We start from the raw sequence: 19168 nt of genomic DNA, 5'->3' as shown, positions 1-19168 counted from the left end.
TACTTAATAACCAAGAGATCACTGAAGAAATCAAAGTGGAAATCAAAAAGTACCTAGAAACAAATGACAATGAAAACACAACGACCCAAAACCTATGGGATGCAGCAGAAGCAGTTCTAAGAGGGAAGTTTATAGCAATACAATCCTACCTTAAGAAACAAGAAACATCTCAAATAAACAACCTAACCTTACACCTAAAGCAAATAGAGAAAGAAGAACAAAAAACCCCAAAGTTAGCAGAAGGAAAGAAATCATAAAGATCAGATCAGAAATAAATGAAAAAGAAATGAAGGAAACGATAGCAAAGATCAATAAAACTAAAAGCTGGTTCTTTGAGAAGATAAACAAAATTGATAAACCATTAGCCAGACTCATCAAGAAAAAAAGAGAGAAGACTCAAATCAATAGAATTAGAAATGAAAAAGGAGAAGTAACAACTAACACTGCAGAAATACAAAGGATCATGAGAGATTACTACAAGCAACTCTATGCCAATAAAATGGACAACCTGGACGAAATGGACAAATTCTTAGAAATGCACAACCTTCTGAGACTGAACCAGCAAGAAATTGAAAATATGAACAGACCAGTTACAAGCACTGAAATTGAAACTGTGATTAAAAATCTTCCAACAAACAAAAGCCGAGGGCCAGATGGCTTCACAGGTGAATTCTATCAAACATTTAGAGAAGGGCTAACACCTATCCTTCTCAAACTCATTCTACAAGGCTACCATCACTCTGATACCAAAACCAGACAAAGATGTCACAAAGAAAGAGAACTACAGGCCAATATCACTGATGAACATAGATGCAAAAATTCTCAACAAAATACTAGCAAACAGAATCCAACAGCACATTAAAAGGATCATACACTATAATCAAGTGGGGTTTATCCCAGGAATGCAAGGATTCTTCAATATACGCAAATCAATCAACGTGATACACCATATGAACAAATTGAAGGAGAAAAACCTATGATCATCTCAATAGATGCAGAGAAAGCTTTCAACAAAATTCAACACCCATTTATGATAAAAAGCCTCCAGAAAGTAGGCATAGAGGGAACTTTCCTCAACATAATAAAGGCCATATATGACAAACCCACAGCCAACATCGTCCTCAATGGTGAAAAACCGAAACCATTTCCACTAAGATCAGGAACAAGACAAGGTTGCCCACTCTCACCACTGTTATTCAACATAGTTCTGGAAGCTTTAGCCACAGCCATCAGAGAAGAAAAAGAAATAAAAGGAATCCAAATTGGAAACGAAGAAGTGAAGCTGTCACTGTTTGCAGATGACATGATACTATACATAGAGAATCCGAAAGATGCTACCAGAAAACTACTAGAGCTAATCAATGGATTTGGTAAAGTAGCAGGATACAAAATTAATGCACAGAAATCTCTTGCATTCCTATACACTAATGATGAAAAGTCTGAAAGTGAAATTAAGAAAACACTCCCATTTACCATTGCAACAAAAAGAATAAAATACCAACGAATAAACCTACCTAAGGAGACAAAAGACCTGTATGCAGAAAATTATAAGACACTGATGAAAGAAATTAAAGATGATACAAATAGATGGAGAGATATACCATGTTCTTGGATTGGAAGAATCAACATTGTGAAAATGACTCTACTACCCAAAGCAATCTACAGATTCAGTGCAATCCCTATCAAACTACCACTGGCATTTTTCACAGAACTAGAACAAAAAATTTCACAATTTGTATGGAAACACAAAAGACCCTGAATAGCCACAGCAATCTTGAGAAAGAAAAATGGAGCTGGAGGAATCAGGCGCCCTGACTTCAGACTATACTACAAAGCTACAGTAATCAAGACAGTATGGTACTGGCACAGGAACAGAAATATAGATCAATGGAACAGGATAGACAGCCCAGAGATAAACCCACGCACATATGCTCACCTTATCTTTGATAAAGGAGGCAAGAATATACCATGGAGAAAAGACAGCCTCTTCAATAAGTGGTGCTGGGAAACCTGGACAGCTACATGTAATAGAATGAAATTAGAACACTCCCTAACACCACACAGAAAAATAAACTCAAAATGGATTAAAGACCTAAATGTAAGGCCAGACTCCATCAAACTCTTAGAGGAAAACATAGGCAGAACACTCTATGACATAAGTCACAGCAAGATCCGTTTTGACCCACCTCCTAGAGAAATGGAAATAAAAACAAAAATAAACAAATGGGCCTAATGCAACTTCAAAGCTTTTGCACAGAAAAGGAAACCATAAACAAGACGAAAAGACAGCCCTCAGAATGGGAGAAAATATTTGCAAATGAAGTAACTGACAGAGGATTAATCTCCAAAATTTACAAGCAGCTCATGCAGCTCAACATTAAAAAAACAAACAACCCAATCCGAAAATGGGCAGAAAACCTAAATAGACATTTCTCCAAAGAAGATACACAGATTGCCAACAGACACATGAAAGAATGCTCAACATCATTAATTATTAGAGAAATGCAAATCAAAACTACAATGAGATATCATCTCACACCGGTCAGAATGGCCATCATCAAAAAATCTACAAAGAATAAATGCTGGAGAGGGTGTGGAGAAAAGGGAACCCTCTTGCACTGTTGGTGGGAATGTAAATTGATACAGCCACTATGGAGAACAGTATGGATGTTCCTTAAAAAACTAAAAATAGAACTACCATACGACCCAGCAGTCCCACTACTGGGCATATACCCTGAGAAAACCATAATTCAATAAGAGTCATGTACCAAAATGTTCATTGCAGCTCTATTTACAATAGCCAGGACATGGAAGCAACTGAAGTGTCCATCAACAGATGAATGGATAAAGAAGATGTGGCACATATATACAATGGAATATTACTCAGCCATAAAAAGAAACGAAATTGAGTTATTTGTTGTGAGGTGGATGGACCTAGAGACTGTCATACAGAGTGAAGTAAGTCAGAAGGAGAAAAACAAATACCATATGGTAACACATATATATGGAATCTAAAAAAAAAAAAAAGTCATGAAGAACCTAGGGGCAAGATGGGAGTAAAGATGCAGATCTACTAGAGAATAGACTTGAGGATATGGGGAGGGGGAAGGGTAAGCTGGGACAAAGTGAGAGAGTGGCATGGACATATATACACTACCAAATGTAAAATACGTAGCTAGTGGGAAGCAGCCATATAGCACAGGGAGATCAGCTCGGTGCTTTGTGACCACTTAGAGGGGTGGGATAGGGAGGGTGGGAGGGAGGGAGACGCAAGAGGGAAGAGATATGGGGACATGTGTATATGTGTAGCTGATTCACTGTGTTATAAAGCAGAAACTAACACACCACTGTAAAGCAATTATACTCCAATAAAGATGTTAAAAAAAAGATTTGGCATATATATACACAATGGAATACTACTCAGCCATCAAAAAGAATGAAATTTTGCCTTTTGCAGCAACATGGATGGACTTGGATGGTATTATGCTAAGTGAAGTAAGTCAGACAGAGAAAGACAAATAGTGTATAATATCACTTACATGTGGAACCTAAAAAATACAACAAATGAGTGAATATAACAAAAAAGAAATAGACTCACAGATACAGAGGACAAACTAGTGGTTACCAGTGGGGAGAGGGAAGGAAGGAGGGGTAATATAGTGGTAGGGGATTAAGAGGTACAAACTAATATGTGTAAAATAAGCCACAAGGATATATTGTACAACATGGGGAATATAGCCAATATTTTATAATAACTATAAATGGAGTATAACCTTTAAAATTGTGAATCACTATATTGTACACCTGTAATATAATATTGTACATTAACTATATTTCAATGAATTTTTTCACTTATTTAATATATGTCTATTGAGTGTTTTTGCTAATCTAGGCACAGTTCTAGGTACAGTGATAACTAGAAAGACACAAGGCTCATAGATTAGTGAGTTGACTGGAGTGATTTACATGTCTTATTTAGCTATTTGTCATTTATTTATTACACATGTATGTGAGTACATTATCCTTTTCAGAGAAATAAAGCCAAAGTCCCCTTACTTTGATCTCCATGCCAGCCTTCTTCTCAAACCCCATCCCAATAATGTATTTGGATTGTATCATTCTAGTCTTTTTTCTCTATAGATGTGTACTCTCTAGCCCTGTTTCATGTGTGTTTAAACAGAAATACTATTATATTGTATGTATGGCTGAGCAATTCATTTTATTTTTTTCCAGTTCTATTAAACTATAATTGACATATAGCACTCTGTAAGTTTAAGGTGTACAGTGTAATGATTTGGCTTACATACATCGTGAAATGATTATCACAGTTAGTTTAATTAACATCCGTCATCACATATAGATACCAAAAAAAAAAAGAAAAAGGAAAAAAAAATTTTTTTTTTCCTTGGGATGAGAACTCCTGTGACCTACTCTCTTAACAACTTTTATTTTATTTTTTTCAAGATTAAAGGAGACTTTATTTGAAATTTCATCCAAACAAACCACACATAAAAAGTTGTTTTGAGGGCAACTGGGAAAAATTGAAAATGGATTTGGTATTAGAATATGTTAACGTATATTTTTAAGTTTTGATGTGTGATAATAGTGTTGTTACATAAGAAGATGTACTAAGATTTTTGAAGATGAAACTATAGTATTTAGGGTTAACATGCAGTGAAATTACAAAGGTAATTATTTTCTTAATAGCTCTTTATTGGAGTATAATTGCTTCACAATATTGTGTTAGTTTCTGTTGTACACCAAAACGAATTAGCCATATGCATACGTATGTCCCGATATCCCCTCCCTCTTGAGCCTCCCTCCCATCCTCCCTATCCCACCCCTCTAGGTCATTGCAAAGCACTGAGCTGATCTCCCTGTGCTATGCGGCTGCTTCCCACTAGCTAACTGTTTTACATTTGGTAGTGTATATATGTCGATGCTACTCTCACTTTGCCCCAGCTTCCCCCTCTCACCCTGTGTCCTCAAGTCCATTCCCTATGTCTACATCTTTATTCCTGCCCTGCAATTAGGTTCATCAGTACCATTTTTTTTCTTTTTTTTTAAGTTTCCATATATATGCATTAGCATACGGTATTTGTTTTTCTCTTTCTGACTTACTTTGTGTGACAGACTCTAGGTCCATCCACCTCACAACAAATAACTCAATTGCATTTCTTTTTATGGCTGAGTAATAGTCCATTGTATATATGTGCCACATCTTCTTTATCCATTCATCTGTTGATGGACATTTAGGTAGCTTCCATGTCCTGGCTATTGTAAATAGTGCTGCAGTGAACATTGTGGTACGTGTCTCTTTTTGAATTATGGTTTTCTCAGGGTATATGCCCAGTAGGGGGATTGCTGGGTCATATGGTATGGTAGTTCTATTTTTAGTTTTTTTTTTTTTTTTTTTTTTCCTCAAACTTCTTTTTTTTTTTTTTTTTTAATACTTCCTATAGGCTGTCCTCAACCCCATTCATTTATTTTTTTTTTTTATTTTTTATTTTTTTCAAACATCTTTATTGAAGTATAATTGCCTTACAATAGTGTGTTAGCATCTGCTTTATAACAAAGTGAATCTGTTATACATATACAATATGTTCCCATTTCTCTTCCCTCTTGCATCTCCCTCCCTCCCACCCTCCCCATCCCACCCCTCTAGGTGGTCACAAAGCACCGAGCTGATCTCCCTGTGCTATGCGGCTGCTTCCCACTAGCTATCTATTTTACATTTGGTAGTGTATATATGTCCATGACACTCTCTTACCCTGTCACATCTCACCCCACCCCCTCCCCATATCCTCAAGTCCATTCTCTAGTAGGTCCGTGTCTTTATTCCCGTCTTGCCACTAGGTTCTTCATGGCCTTTTTTTTTTTTTTTTTTTTCCCTTAGATTCCATATATATGTGTTAGCATACTGTATTTGTTTTTCTCTTTCTGACTTACTTCACTCTGTATGACAGACTCTAACTCCATCCACCTCATTAAAAATACCTCCATTTCATTTCTTTTTATGGCTGAGTAATATTCCATTGTATATATGTGCCACATCTTCTTTATCCATTCATCTGTCGATGGACATTTAGGTTGCTTCCATGTCCTGGCTATTGTAAATAGAGCTGCAATGAACATTTTGGTACATGACTCTTTTTGACCTATGGTTTTCTCAGGGTATATGCCCAGTAGTGGGATTGCTGGGTCGTATGGTAGTTCTATTTGTAGTTTTTTAAGGAACCTCCATACTGTTCTCCATAGTGGCTGTATCAATTTACATTCCCACCAACAGTGCAAGAGTGTTCCCTTTCCTCCACACCCTCTCCAGCATTTATTGTTTCTAGATTTTTTGATGATGGCCATTCTGACCGGTGTGAGATGATATCTCATTGTAGTTTTGATTTGCATTTCTCTAATGATTAATGATGTTGAGCATTCTTTCATGTGTCTGTAGGCCATCTGTATATCTTCTTTGGAGAAATGTCTATTTAGATCTTCTGCCCATTTTTGGATTGGGTTGTTCGTTTTTTTGTTATTGAGCTGCATGAGCTGCTTGTAAATCTTGGAGATTAATCCTTTGTCAGTTGCTTCATTTGCAAATATTTTCTCCCATTCTGAGGGTTGTCTTTTGGTCTTGTTTATGGTTTCCTTTGCTGTGCAAAAGCTTTTCAGTTTCATTAGGTCCCATTTGTTTATTTGTGTTCTTATTTCCATTTCTCTGGGAGCTGGGTCAAAAAGAATCTTGCTGTGATGTATGTCATAAAGTGTTCTGCCTATGTTTTCCTCTAAGAGTTTGATAGTGTCTGCCCTTACACTTAGGTCTTTAATCCATTTTGAGTTTATTTTTGTGCATGGTGTCAGGGAGTGTTCTAATTTCATACTTTTACATGTTCCTGTCCAATTTTCCCAGCACCACTTATTGAAGAGGCTGTCTTTTCTCCACTGTATATGCTTGCCTCCTTTATCAAAGATAAGTTGACCATATGTGTGTGGGTTTATCTCTGGGCTTTCTATCCTGTTCCATTGATCTATATTTCTGTTTTTGTGCCAATACCAAACTGTCTTGATTACTGAAACTTTGTAATATAGTCTGAAGTCAGGGAGCCTGATTCCCCCAGCTCCATTTTTCGTTCTCAAGATTGCTTTGGCTATTCGGGGTCTTCTGTGTTTCCACACAAATTGTGAAATTTCTTGTTCTAGTTCTGTGAAAAATGCCAGTGGTAGTTTGATAGGGATTGCATTGAATCTGTAGATTGCTTTGGGTAGTAGAGACATTTTCACAATGTTGATTCTTCCAATCCAGGAACATGGTATATCTCTCCATCTATTTGTATCATCTTTAATTTCTTTCATCAGTGTCTTATAATTTTCTGCATACAGGTCTTTTGTCTCCTTAGGTAGGTTTATTCCTAGATATTTTATTCTTTTTGTTGCAATGGTAAATGGGAGTGTTTTCTTAATTTCACTTTCAGATTTTTCGTCATTAGTGTATAGAAATGCAAGAGATTTCTGTGCATTAATTTTGTATCCTGCTACTTTACCAAATTCATTGATTAGCTCTAGGAGTTTTCTGGTAGCCTCTTTAGGATTCTCTATGTATAGTATCATGTCGTCTGCAAATAGTGACAGCTTTACTTCTTCTTTTCCGATTTGGATTCCTTTTATTTCTTTGTCTTCTCTGATTGCTGTGGCTAACACTTCCAAAACTATGTTGAATAATAGTGGTGAGAGTGGGCAACCTTGTCTTGTTCCTGATCTTAGTGGAAATGGTTTCAGTTTTTCACCATTGAGGACAATGTTGGCTGTGGGTTTGTCATATATGGCCTTTATTATGTTGAGGAAAGTTCCCTCTATGCCTACTTTCTGCAGGGCTTTTATCATAAATGGGTGTTGAATTTTGTCAAAAGCTTTCTCTGCATCTATTGAGATGATCATATGGTTTTTCTCCTTCAATTTGTTAATATGGTGTATCACATTGATTGATTTGCGTATATTGAAGAATCCTTGCATTCCTGGGATAAACCCCACTTGATCATGGTGTATGATCCTTTTAATGTGCTGTTGGATTCTGTTTGCTAGTATTTTGTTGAGGATTTTTGCATCTATGTTCATCAGTGATATTGGCCTGTAGTTTTCTTTCTTTGTGACATCTTTGTCTGGTTTTGGTATCAGGGTGATGGTGGCCTCGTAGAATGAGTTTGGGAGTGTTCCTCCCTCTGCAATATTTTGGAAGAGTTTGAGAAGGATAGGTGTTAGCCCTTCTCTAAATGTTTGATAGAATTCACCTGTGAAGCCATCTGGTCCTGGGCTTTTGTTTGTTGGAAGGTTTTTAATCACAGTTTCAATTTCAGTGCTTGTGATTGGTCTGTTCATATTTTCTATTTCTTCCTGGTTCAGTCTCGGCAGTTTGTGCATTTCTAAGAATCTGTCCATTTCTTCCAGGTTGTCCATTTTATTGGCATAGAGTTGCTTGTAGTAATCTCTCATGATCTTTTGTATTTCTGCAGTGTCAGTGGTTACTTCTCCTTTTTCATTTCTAATTCTATTGATCTGAGTCTTCTCCCTTTTTCTCTTGATGAGTCTGGCTAATGGTTTATCAATTTTGTTTATCTTCTCAAAGAACCAGCTTTTAGTTTCATTGATTTTTGCTATTGTTTCCTTCATTTCTTTTTCATTTATTTCTGACCTGATCTTTATAATTTCTTTCCTTCTGCTGGCTTTGGGGTTTTTTTGTTCTTCTTTCTCTAATTGCTTTAGGTGCAAGGTTAGGTTGTTTATTCGAGATGTTTCCTGTTTCTTGAGGTAGGCTTGTATTGCTATAAACTTCCCTCTTAGCACTGCTTTTGCTGTGTCCCATAGGTTTTGGGTCGTCGTGTCTCCATTGTCATTTGTTTCTAGGTATTTTTTGATTTCCCCTTTGATTTCTTCAGTAATCACTTCGTTCTTAAGTAATGTATTGTGTAGCCTCCATGTGTTTGTATTTTTTACAGATCTTTTCCTGTAATTGATATCTAGTCTCATAGCGTTGTGGTCGGAAAAGATACTTGATACGATTTCAATTTTCTTAAATTGACCTAGGCTTGATTTGTGACCCAAGATATGATCTATCCTGGAGAATGTTCCATGAGCACTTGAGAAAAATGTGTATTCTGTTGTTTTTGGGTGGAATGTCCTATAAATATCAATTAAGTCCATATTGTTTAATGTATCATTTAAAGCTTGTGTTTCCTTATTTATCTTCATTTTGGATGATCTGTCCATTGGTGAAAGTGGGGTGTTAAAGTCCCCTACTATGATTGTGTTGCTGTCAATTTCCCCTTTTATGGCTGTTAGTATTTGCCTTATGTATTGAGGTGCTCCTATGTTGGGTGCATAAATATTTACAATTGTTATACCTTCCTCTTGGATCGATCCCTTGATCATTATATAGTGTCCTTCTTTGTCTCTTGTAATAGTCTTTATTTTAAAGTCTATTTTGTCTGATATGAGAATTGCTACTCCAGCTTTCTTTTGATTTCCATTTGCATGGAATATCTTTTTCCATCCCCTCACTTTCAGTCTGTATGTGTCCCTAGGTCTGAAGTGGGTCTCTTGTAGACAGCATATGTATGGGTCTTGTTTTTGTATCCATTCAGCCAGCCTGTGTCTTTTGGTGGGAGCATTTAATCCATTTACATTCAAGGTAATTATCGATATGTATGTTCCTATTCCCATTTTCTTAAATGTATTGGGTTTGTTATTGTAGGTGTTTTCCTTCTCTTGTGTTTCTTGCCTAGAGAATTTCCTTTAGCATTTGTTGTAAAGCTGGTTTGGTGGTGCTGAACTCTCTCAGCTTTTGCTTGTCTGTAAAGGTTTTAATTTCTCCATCAAATCTGAATGAGATCCTTGCTGGGTAGAGTAATCTTGGTTGTAGGTTTTTCTCCTTCATGACTTTAAGTATATCCTGCCACTCCCTTCTGGCTTGCAGAGTTTCTGCTGAGAGATCAGATGTTAACCTTATGGGGATTCCCTTGTGTGTTATTTGGTTTTTTTCCCTTGCTGCCTTTAATATGTTTTCCTTATATTTAATTTTTGACAGTTTGATTAATATGTGTCTTGGCGTGTTCCTCCTTGGGTTTATCCTGCATGGGACTCTCTGTGCTTCCAGGACTTGATTAACTATTTCCTTTCCCATATTAGGGAAGTTTTCAACTATAATCTCTTCAAAAATTTTCTCAGTCCCTTTCTTTTTCTCTTCTTCTTCTGGTACCCCTATAATTCGAATGTTGGCACGTTTAATGTTGTCCCAGAGGTCCCTGAGACTGTCCTCAGTTCTTTTCATTCTTTTTTCTTTATCCTGCTCTGTAGTAGTTATTTCCACCATTTTATCTTCCAGGTCACTTATCCTTTCTTCTGCCTCAGTTATTCTACTATTGATCCCATCTAGAGTATTTTTAATTTCATTTATTGTGTTTTTCATCATTGCTTGGTTCCTCTTTAGTTCTTCTACATCCTTCTTAAATGTTTCTTGCATTTTGTCTATTCTATTTCCAAGATTTTGGATCATCCTTACTATCATTATTCTGAATTCTTTTTCAGGTAGACTACCTATTTCCTCTTCATTTGTTAAGTCCAGTGTGTTTTGAGCCTGCTCCTTCATCTGCTGTGTGTTTTTCTGTCGTCTCATTTTGCCTATCTTACTGTGTTTGGGGTCTCCTTTTCACAGGCTGCAGGTTCGTAGTTCCCGTTGTTTTTGGTATCTGTCCCCAGTGGCTAAGGTTGGTTCAGTGGGTTGTGTAGGCTTCCTGGTGGAGGGAACTAGTGCCTGAGTTCTGGTGGATGAGGCTAGATCTTGTCTTTCTGGTGGGCACGTCCACGTCTGGTGGTGTATTTTGGGGTGTCTGTGGCCTTATTTTGATTTTAGGCAGCCTCTCTGCTAATGGATGGGGTTGTGTTCCTGTCTAGCTAGTTGTTTGGCATAGGGTGTCCAGCACTGTAGCTTGCTGGTCGTTGGGTGAAGCTGGGTCTTGATGTTGAGATGGAGATCTCTGGGAGATTTTTGCCGTTTGGTATTACGTGGAGCTGGGAGGTCTCTTGTGGACCAGTGTTCTGAAGTTGGCTCTCCCACCTCAGAGGCACGGCCCTGATGCCTGGCTGGAGCACCAAGAGCCTTTCGTCCACACGGCTCAGAGTAAAAGGGAGAAAAAATAGAAAGAAAGAAAGAAATAGGCTATAATATAGTGAAGTAAAATAAAGCTATTGTAAAGCAAAGCTATACAGACAAAATCTCACCCAGAAGCATATACATATACACTCACAAAAAAAAGGAAAAGGGGAAAAATTAATATCTCCTGCTCCCAGAGTCCCCCTCCTGAATTTGGGATGATTCGTTGTCTATTCAGGTATTCAGCAGATGCAGGCACCTCAAGTTGTTTGTGGAGCTTTAATCCGCTGCTTCTGAGGCTGCTGGGAGAGATTTCCCCTTCTCTTCCCTGTTCGCACAGCTCCTGGGGTTCAGCTTTGGATTTGGACCCGCCTCTGCGTGTAGGTCGCCTGAGGGCGTCTGTTCCCCGCCCAGACAGGACGGGGTTAAAGGAGCAGCTGCTTCGGGGGCTCTGGCTCACCCAGGCCGCGGGGAGGGAGGGGTACGGAGGAGGCGGGGCGAGCCTGCAGCGTCAGAGGCCGGCGTGACGTTGCACCAGCCTGAGGTGCGCAGTGCGTTCTCCCGGGGATGTTGTCCCCGGATCCCGGGACCCTGGCAGTGGCGGGCTGCACAGGCTACCGGGAGGGGCGGTGTGGAGAGTGACCTGTGCTCACACACAGGCTTTTTGGAGGCGGCAGCAGCAGCCCCAGCGTCTCACGCCCGTCTCTGGGGTCCGCGCTGATCGCCGTGGCTCGCGCCCTTCTCTGGAGCTCGTTTAGGCGGCGCTCTGAATCCCCTCTCCTTGCCCGCCGCGAAACAAAGAGGCAAGAAAAAGTCTCTTGCCTCTTCGGCAGCTGCAGACTTTTTCCCGGACTCCCTCCGGGCTAGCTGTGGTGCGCTAACCCCTTCAGGCTGTGTTCACGCCGCCAGCCCCAGTCCTCTCCCTGCGATCCGACCGCAGCCCGAGCCTCAGCTCCCAGCCCCGCCCGCCCCGGCGGGGGAGCAGACAAGCCTCTCGGGCTGGTGAGTGCTGCTCGGCGCCGAGCCTCTGTGCGGGAACCTCTCCGCTTTGCCCTCCGCACCTCTGTGGCTGCGCTCTCCTCCGTGGCTCTGAAGCTTCCCCCCTCTGCCCCCCGCAGTCTCCGCCCGCGAAGGGGCTCCTAGTGCGTGGAAACCTTTCCTCCTTCACGGCTCCCTCCCACTGGTGCAGGTGCCGTCCCTATTCTTTTGTCTCTGTTATTTCTTTTTTCTTTTGCCCTACCCAAGTACGGGGGGAGTTTCTTGCCTTTTTGGAGGTCGGACGTTTTCTGCCAGCGTTCAGTGGGTGTTCTGTAGGAGCAGTTCCACGTGTAGATGTATTTCTACTGTATCTGTGGGAAGGAATGTGATCTCCGCGTCTTACTCTTCCGCCATCTTCTCCAATCCTATTTTTAGTTTTTTAAGAACTCTCCATACTGTTTTCCGTAGTGATTGTATCAATTTACATTCCCACCAACAGTGCAGGAGGGTTCCCTTTTCACCACACCCTTTCCAGCATTTATTGTTTCTAGATTTTTTGATAATGGCAATTATTTTTAAAAAATATTTTATTGCAGTATAGTTGATTGATAGTGTTGGGTTTTTTAAATTAATTTTTATTGGAGTATAGTTGCTTTACAATGTTGTGTTAGTTTCCGCTGTACAGCAAAGTGAATTAGCTATACGTATACATATATCCCCTCTATTTGGGATTTCCTTCCCATTTAGGTCACCACAGGGCATTGAGTAGAGTTCCCGACAACTTTTAAATACACCATACAGCAGTTTTAACTATCGTCATCCTGCTGTATGTTATATCCCTAATACTTGTTTATCTTATAACTGGAAGTTTGTACTTTTGGACCACCTGCAATTTGCTCTATTACTAAGCAATATTTCTTGGAAATGAAGCTTCCAGTCAATGCTAGTTGGATCCTTACCACGTGGCGGGAGGGATGAGCTAATATTCACCTCTCTGCCTCATTAAGCTTAACAACAACCGTGGGAGGGAAGGGGTGGGTGTTGACACCATCCTCATCTTATGTATGAGAAAACTGAGAATCAGGGAGTTGAAGTGTTTTGTTCAAGGTCATGCAGCTAGTAGGTAGAGTCAGGATTTGAACTCAGGTCCCTGACCTCCCAACATGGATGCCTACCATTTCACCAGGCTGCCTCTGACTGTTCATTAACTCAGAAATTGCAGACATGCAGAAAGAATTTGTTTCTGATTAGTGCAAATAAGTGGGCCCGGCATCATGTGGTTACACACCTAAATAGAACATCGTAATTGTGGTGAGTGTTTCACCAGCGCGGTAGGCTGTTCTGTGAGAGGGCTTTGACCCGGTCCAAGCTTCCCTGCCTCAGCTTCCCTGAGGAAATGATAATGAGCTGAACTTGAAGGACGTATGGAGTTACCCAGGTGAGAAGGAAGGGAAGAGAATTCTGGGCCGGGGGAACAGCATGCATGACAGTTGTGATCAGAGGGGGCGCAGAGCTTTCAGAAACCCAGGAGTCCGGTGTGGCTTCCGGAGTACAGACAGGAAGAGGGGAAGTGGGTGAGGCAAGTGGGGAGGGGTGCGGTGCCGGGCATGCGGGGTGCAGGGCTACTGTTGACAGGTTATGGCTTCCGGTCTTTATTCTGAGAGTATTGGAAAACCGTCCAATGATTTTGAGCAGGAAGGGTGTTGTTTGCGTTTCTAGAAGATTTCCGCCACATAAACACAAACTGGACACGGACTGAGTGGAAGGTAGAGGCTGTTGCTTTAGAGAAGTGTTGGTGGCTTGGACAGGGCTGGTGGTGGTAGAGAGGCGAAAGAAGTGAATTGGTAACCGTTGCTTGTGAAGAGGTAACATCAGCAAGTCTTGGATCTGCATTGAATTTGGGCAGGGAGGGAGGGAGATAGAATATGAATCAGTAATGTCTCCTGGGTTTCTGGCTTGAGCAGCTAAATGGAAGCTGGTGATAGTCACTGAGCGAGAATAGACAGGAAAATGGCCAGATCTGGGGGGAAGGGTCAGAATCTGTGCAGAGTCGAAGTTGGGTAGCTGATTTCAGAAGGGCGCTCTGACTTTATAGTCAGTGAGTAGTTGAGACCATAGTTTCTGGCGTCAGACATGGACTGGAGTCCATGCTCTGAAACTTCTGGCAGCTTCCAGTCACTTCTCTGAGACTCACTCAGACTCCTCTTGGGTCAAAGGGATATTATCGTACCTGCCCTCAAGCATTGAGAGGATTAAATAAAAAATGTGTGTGAAGCACTTAGCCCAGTGTTGTACAGATGCTAAGTACTCAGTCTGGTAACCTAGATCATTATCATTATCACCACTGTTATTGTTCTGAAATGATGTGTAACTAAAATACTGGAGGACCTCTGGGCGACAGGGTAGGTAACACTTTACTTTTTCAGTGTATACCTACTAAACCTTCTTCTTGACTTAACAATGGACTCCCTTGAACAATGCGATCTTGTTCCCCATAAAGGACATTTTATTACAAATAAATCAGGCAAACAGTCACCTTTGAATGCATGCTGTACAAGAGCTGCAATACATAATTTTAAAGGTCACGGGTGTCAGTTTTTAAATTAATTTTTTCCTTTCTTTAATAGTTCAGATCAAATTCTTGATTATATTATTGAAAAATAATAATAAAACCACCAAAAAATCACCCTGTAATTTCAGAGGCTGGTGTCTGCCTCCAGAGTGACAGCCACGTGACTGTGCTGTAAGAGGAGGCTCTCAGCAGAATGAACGGAAAAAATTACTTTTATGAACACCACATTCTCCTGGGAGGACCCCGCCTCTGGCATGTTTTAAGAAGGAGCTGCCAGATTATTCTCTTCTCCATACTTGCTAAATTAAAAGCAATTCAAACATTGCTGGTTGAGGTTGGAACTTCGAGGCTGTTAAAAATGTCACATAAAATGTGAGGGTACCTGTTGGAATAGGGTAATTTTCCTTCTAGAGCTTGTATAGGTAAAGCCATCTGATTTTCAGAAAGTATAATATAGTTTCACTAAATAAATAGATGCCAAAGCTTCTATGCCTTGTCTCTGTTTGAAAGAAATAACTTTTTTTTTTTTTAATTTTATTTATTTTATTTATTTATTTTTGGCTGCGTTGGGTCTTCGTTGCTGCACGCGGGCTTTCTCTAGTTGTGTCGACGGGCTTCTCATTGCGCTGGCTTCTCTTGTTGTGGAGCACGGGCTCTAGGCACACAGGCTTCAGTAGTTGTGGCGCATGGGCTCAGTAGCTGTGGCTCGCGGGCCCTAGAGCGCAAGCTCAGTAGTTGTAGCACCCGGGCTTAGTTGCTCTACAGCATGTGGGATCTGCCCGGACCAGGGCTCAAACCCGTGTCCCCTGCATTGGCGGGCGGATTCTTAACCGCGTGCCACCAGGGAAGCCCAAGAAATACCTTTTATAAGGAGAAAAGTATTGGGTGTTTGGAGAACGGATGTTAGCAACCGTGTAAGTATTGCCTGAGTCTTAGATGGAAAAATAGAGCCATGTGCGTTCAAAGTCGGAGGTGGGGAAGGAGTCTTGACCAGACTTTATTCATCTTGCAGATGTCTTTGGCCTGCATGGGGATTGGAAAGACATTCCTAGGTCGCCACAATGGAGTGGAGCTGAGCTACCCACCTTGGCTGGCTTGTATTCACCCTCTTCTGTACTCTGTTGTCTTACCTGCCTGACCCCTGTAGGAATTTGAGTCTGAACCCCTTCCCTATGTCTGTTCTTTTAAACCAGGGATATACTGCCCCTAGGAGTAGCGGTACTGTATGGGTGGTGTGGATAACTTCGGAATGCTACAGTGTTGATTTTACATGATGATATGGAAGAAATATTTTCACATTAAGACAAAATATTATGGAATGGGTTTGAAAAGTTGCATGATTTTCGTTCTTTTTTTTTTTTAAATAATATATGAGACTTCAAAGAAACTTCAAGCTTGCAAGCAGAAGGGCTTGATTCCTGAATCTATTGTTCATTCTCCTCAGGCCATAAAGGATGCTTATTTGGAAAAGTTTGGAATGCATTGTCTAAGTCATGGAATTAAAGCTGGAAGTGGCCTTGGAAATTTTAACAGTTAGGGCTCTTGGCTGCACATGACAGAAACCCAACTTATTGCCTCGAGCAAAAGAGGGAATTTATTGGCTCACAAAACTGAAAAGTCCAAGATTGGATGTGACTATATTCAGATTCTCAAAAATATGTCATCATAAATCAGTCTCTGTGAATAATCTATCTATTCTCTATTTCTTTCTATCTATCACTTGTGTATTGTCTACGGCTCCATCTGTCATCTTTTGTCTGTTTATCTATCTATCTATCTATCGATCTATCATCATCATCATCATCTCTGCTTTTTTTTTTTTGTTCTTAGGCAGAATCTCACAGTGTTACAGCAATGCTAAGGATTGTGTTCACTAGTTAATCAGTCTCAGTGGCAACCTTTGCTGTTCTTGTCGAATAATTCCATCAAAAAGCTGCCCTAAAATCATTGATCCTGTTTGGGTTATTTGCTCATTTCTTAATCAATCAATGATGTGGCCAGGAGGTGGAATGCTCTGATTGGCCAGGCCTGGGTTTTTGTGGGATTGGGGGTCAATTCTACCTGAAATTCCTTGTCTGGAAGTAGGGGCGGTATGGATGTTTTCTACCAGAAGTTGAAATGACTGCTACAAAAGATCTTACATAATTCCAGTTTTGCCCTTTACTGATAAAAGAACCCAGGTCGAAAGAGATTTTTCTTTTTTATTATCTCATGAAAAGATAATAATGAGTAGAACTGGACTTTTAAAAGTAATTTTTAATGGAAATATAACACATACAGGAATGTACATAAGACCTAAATGTATGCTATGATGAATTGCCACAAAATGAATATACCCATGTAACTATCACCCAGATAAAGAAATAGAACACTACCCACTTGTATCCCACACCATCACTACCATCCAATCCCTAAGACTATCCTGACTTCTGTTACCACAGATTAATTTTGCCTGTCTGAACTTGACATGGATGGAATCATAAAATGTTATAGTTTTTGCATCTGGTTTCATTAGTGCCTCATGGTTTGTAAGATCCATTCATGTTGTTGTTCATTCTTTTTCATCACTGTGTAGTATTTCATTGTGTGAGTATACTGAAAATACTGTATCCATTCTACTCTTGATGAATGTTGAGGATGAGTCTGGGTTTTTGTTATTATAAACAGTGCTACCATAAACATTCTTGAACATTCCTTTGGGGGGCATATATACACATTTCTATTGAGTATATTCCAAATAGTGGAATTCCTTGGTCATGATGTGTACTTTCAAATTTAGGTGATAGTTTTTTGAAATTTGCTGCTGACCATTTAAATTACCCCCAGCAGTGTTTGAGAGTTCAAGATGCTGCACATCTTCACCAGCACTTGGTATTGTCAGTTGTTTTAATTTTTAGGGTTTTTTTTGGTGGTTGTAGTGTATCTTATTATGGCTTTTAAGATTTTTCTGATGATTAACGAGATTGAGTACTTTTGCTTATGCTTATCCAACACTTGGCTATACTCTTTTGTGAGGTGGATCTTTAAGTCTTTTGCCTATTGTTTTTAATGGTTTATTATTTTTTTTCTTATTGATTTTTTAGGTGCTCTTTATGTATTCTGGATAGAAGTTCCATGTTGGATATCTTCAAGCAGTCTGTGACATGTCTTTTTGTTTCATATTGTCTTTTGAACAGGAATTCTTAATTTTTATACAGCCTAGTTTATCAATATCTTTCTTTAAAATAAGTGCTTTTTTCATCCCGCTTAAAAATTAAGACTTTATTTCAGGGTCTGAAGATATTCTGTCTCTTCTTCTTAAAGAATTTTTTCTTACATTTTTCAAACTTAGATCTGCAATCCATATATGACTGAGTTTTTGGCAAGGGGTGAAGTAGAGGTAAAATTTGTTCTTTCATTTATTTATTTATTTTTCAGATGGGGATATCCAGGTGACACAGAATGACTTATTGAAAATTCCCGTCACTGCAATATAATGTCACTTTTGTTACAAATCAAGAGATTGTATATTTGTCAGTTTATTTCTGTACTCTGTTCTGTTTTGCTAGACTATTTGTCTATCCTTGAACCAATTTCACACCATTTTAGTTCTTGTAACTTTATAATAACTCTTGATATCTTAAAGTCAAAGCCTTTTGGGCTTATTCTTTTTCTTCATGATTGTCTTGTTTTTCTTGGCCGTCTGTGTTTCCATATATATATATTTTTTAGATTCGTTGTGTCAGTTTCCACAAAAGTAACTTATTTGATTTTGATTGGAATTATGTCAAATCTATGGCCTGATTTGTGGGACAATTAGCATCTTTATTTAATTGCTCTTTTAACCCATGAATGTGCTATGTCCTCCCATCTATTAAGGTACCATAATTTATCTCAGTAATGTTTTCTATGTACAGGTCATGCACATCTTTTGCTAGGTTTAGTTCTAAGTGTTTTCTGATATTGCAAATGGTATGTTTAAAAGTTTTTCATTTTCTAATCATTTGTTACTAGTATATAGAAATACAATAGATTTTTTGGATATTGTCCAAATTCCCTTTCATTTCTTGTAATTTATATATTCTTTTGGATTTTCTAATGTATATGAGCCAGTGAACTGTGAAGAAGACAGTTTTATTTCATTTTCTTGTCTTATAGCACTTCATCTCCTATATATTGTTGGATGCATTTCAAATTTAATTATGATAATTGCTCTAGGGTTTTTAAGTTGCTCTTTATCAGATAAAGGAAATATCATTTTGTCAATAATTTGCTTATAAATGATCATGAATGTGTATTGTATCTTATCAAATGATTTTTACATATCGGTATGATTTTTTCCTGTTAATATGGTGAGTTACATTGATTTTTTTAAAAAGAATTTTGAGATGTATTATTACATTAATTAATTAGATACATTTTGTAATTTTTATTTAGTTTATTTACATCCATGTTTATTAGAGAGATTGCTTTGTAATTTTCCTTTCTTGTACTAGTCA

The 19168-nt window shown here is 39.1% G+C and overlaps 1 protein-coding gene across 1 annotated transcript in view; it reads left to right on the top strand.

Annotated features, from left to right (window-relative positions):
- Window positions 1–19168, top strand: part of HS3ST4 (heparan sulfate-glucosamine 3-sulfotransferase 4) — a 420873-nt gene that overhangs the window by 89969 nt on the left and 311736 nt on the right. The window lies entirely within an intron of this gene.

This window comes from Balaenoptera acutorostrata, chromosome 15 (assembly GCF_949987535.1).
Source record: "Balaenoptera acutorostrata chromosome 15, mBalAcu1.1, whole genome shotgun sequence".
Taxonomy (NCBI): domain Eukaryota; kingdom Metazoa; phylum Chordata; class Mammalia; order Artiodactyla; family Balaenopteridae; genus Balaenoptera; species Balaenoptera acutorostrata.
The sequence above is the reverse complement of the archived record's forward strand: the minus strand, read 5'-3'. Positions and strand labels throughout refer to the sequence as shown.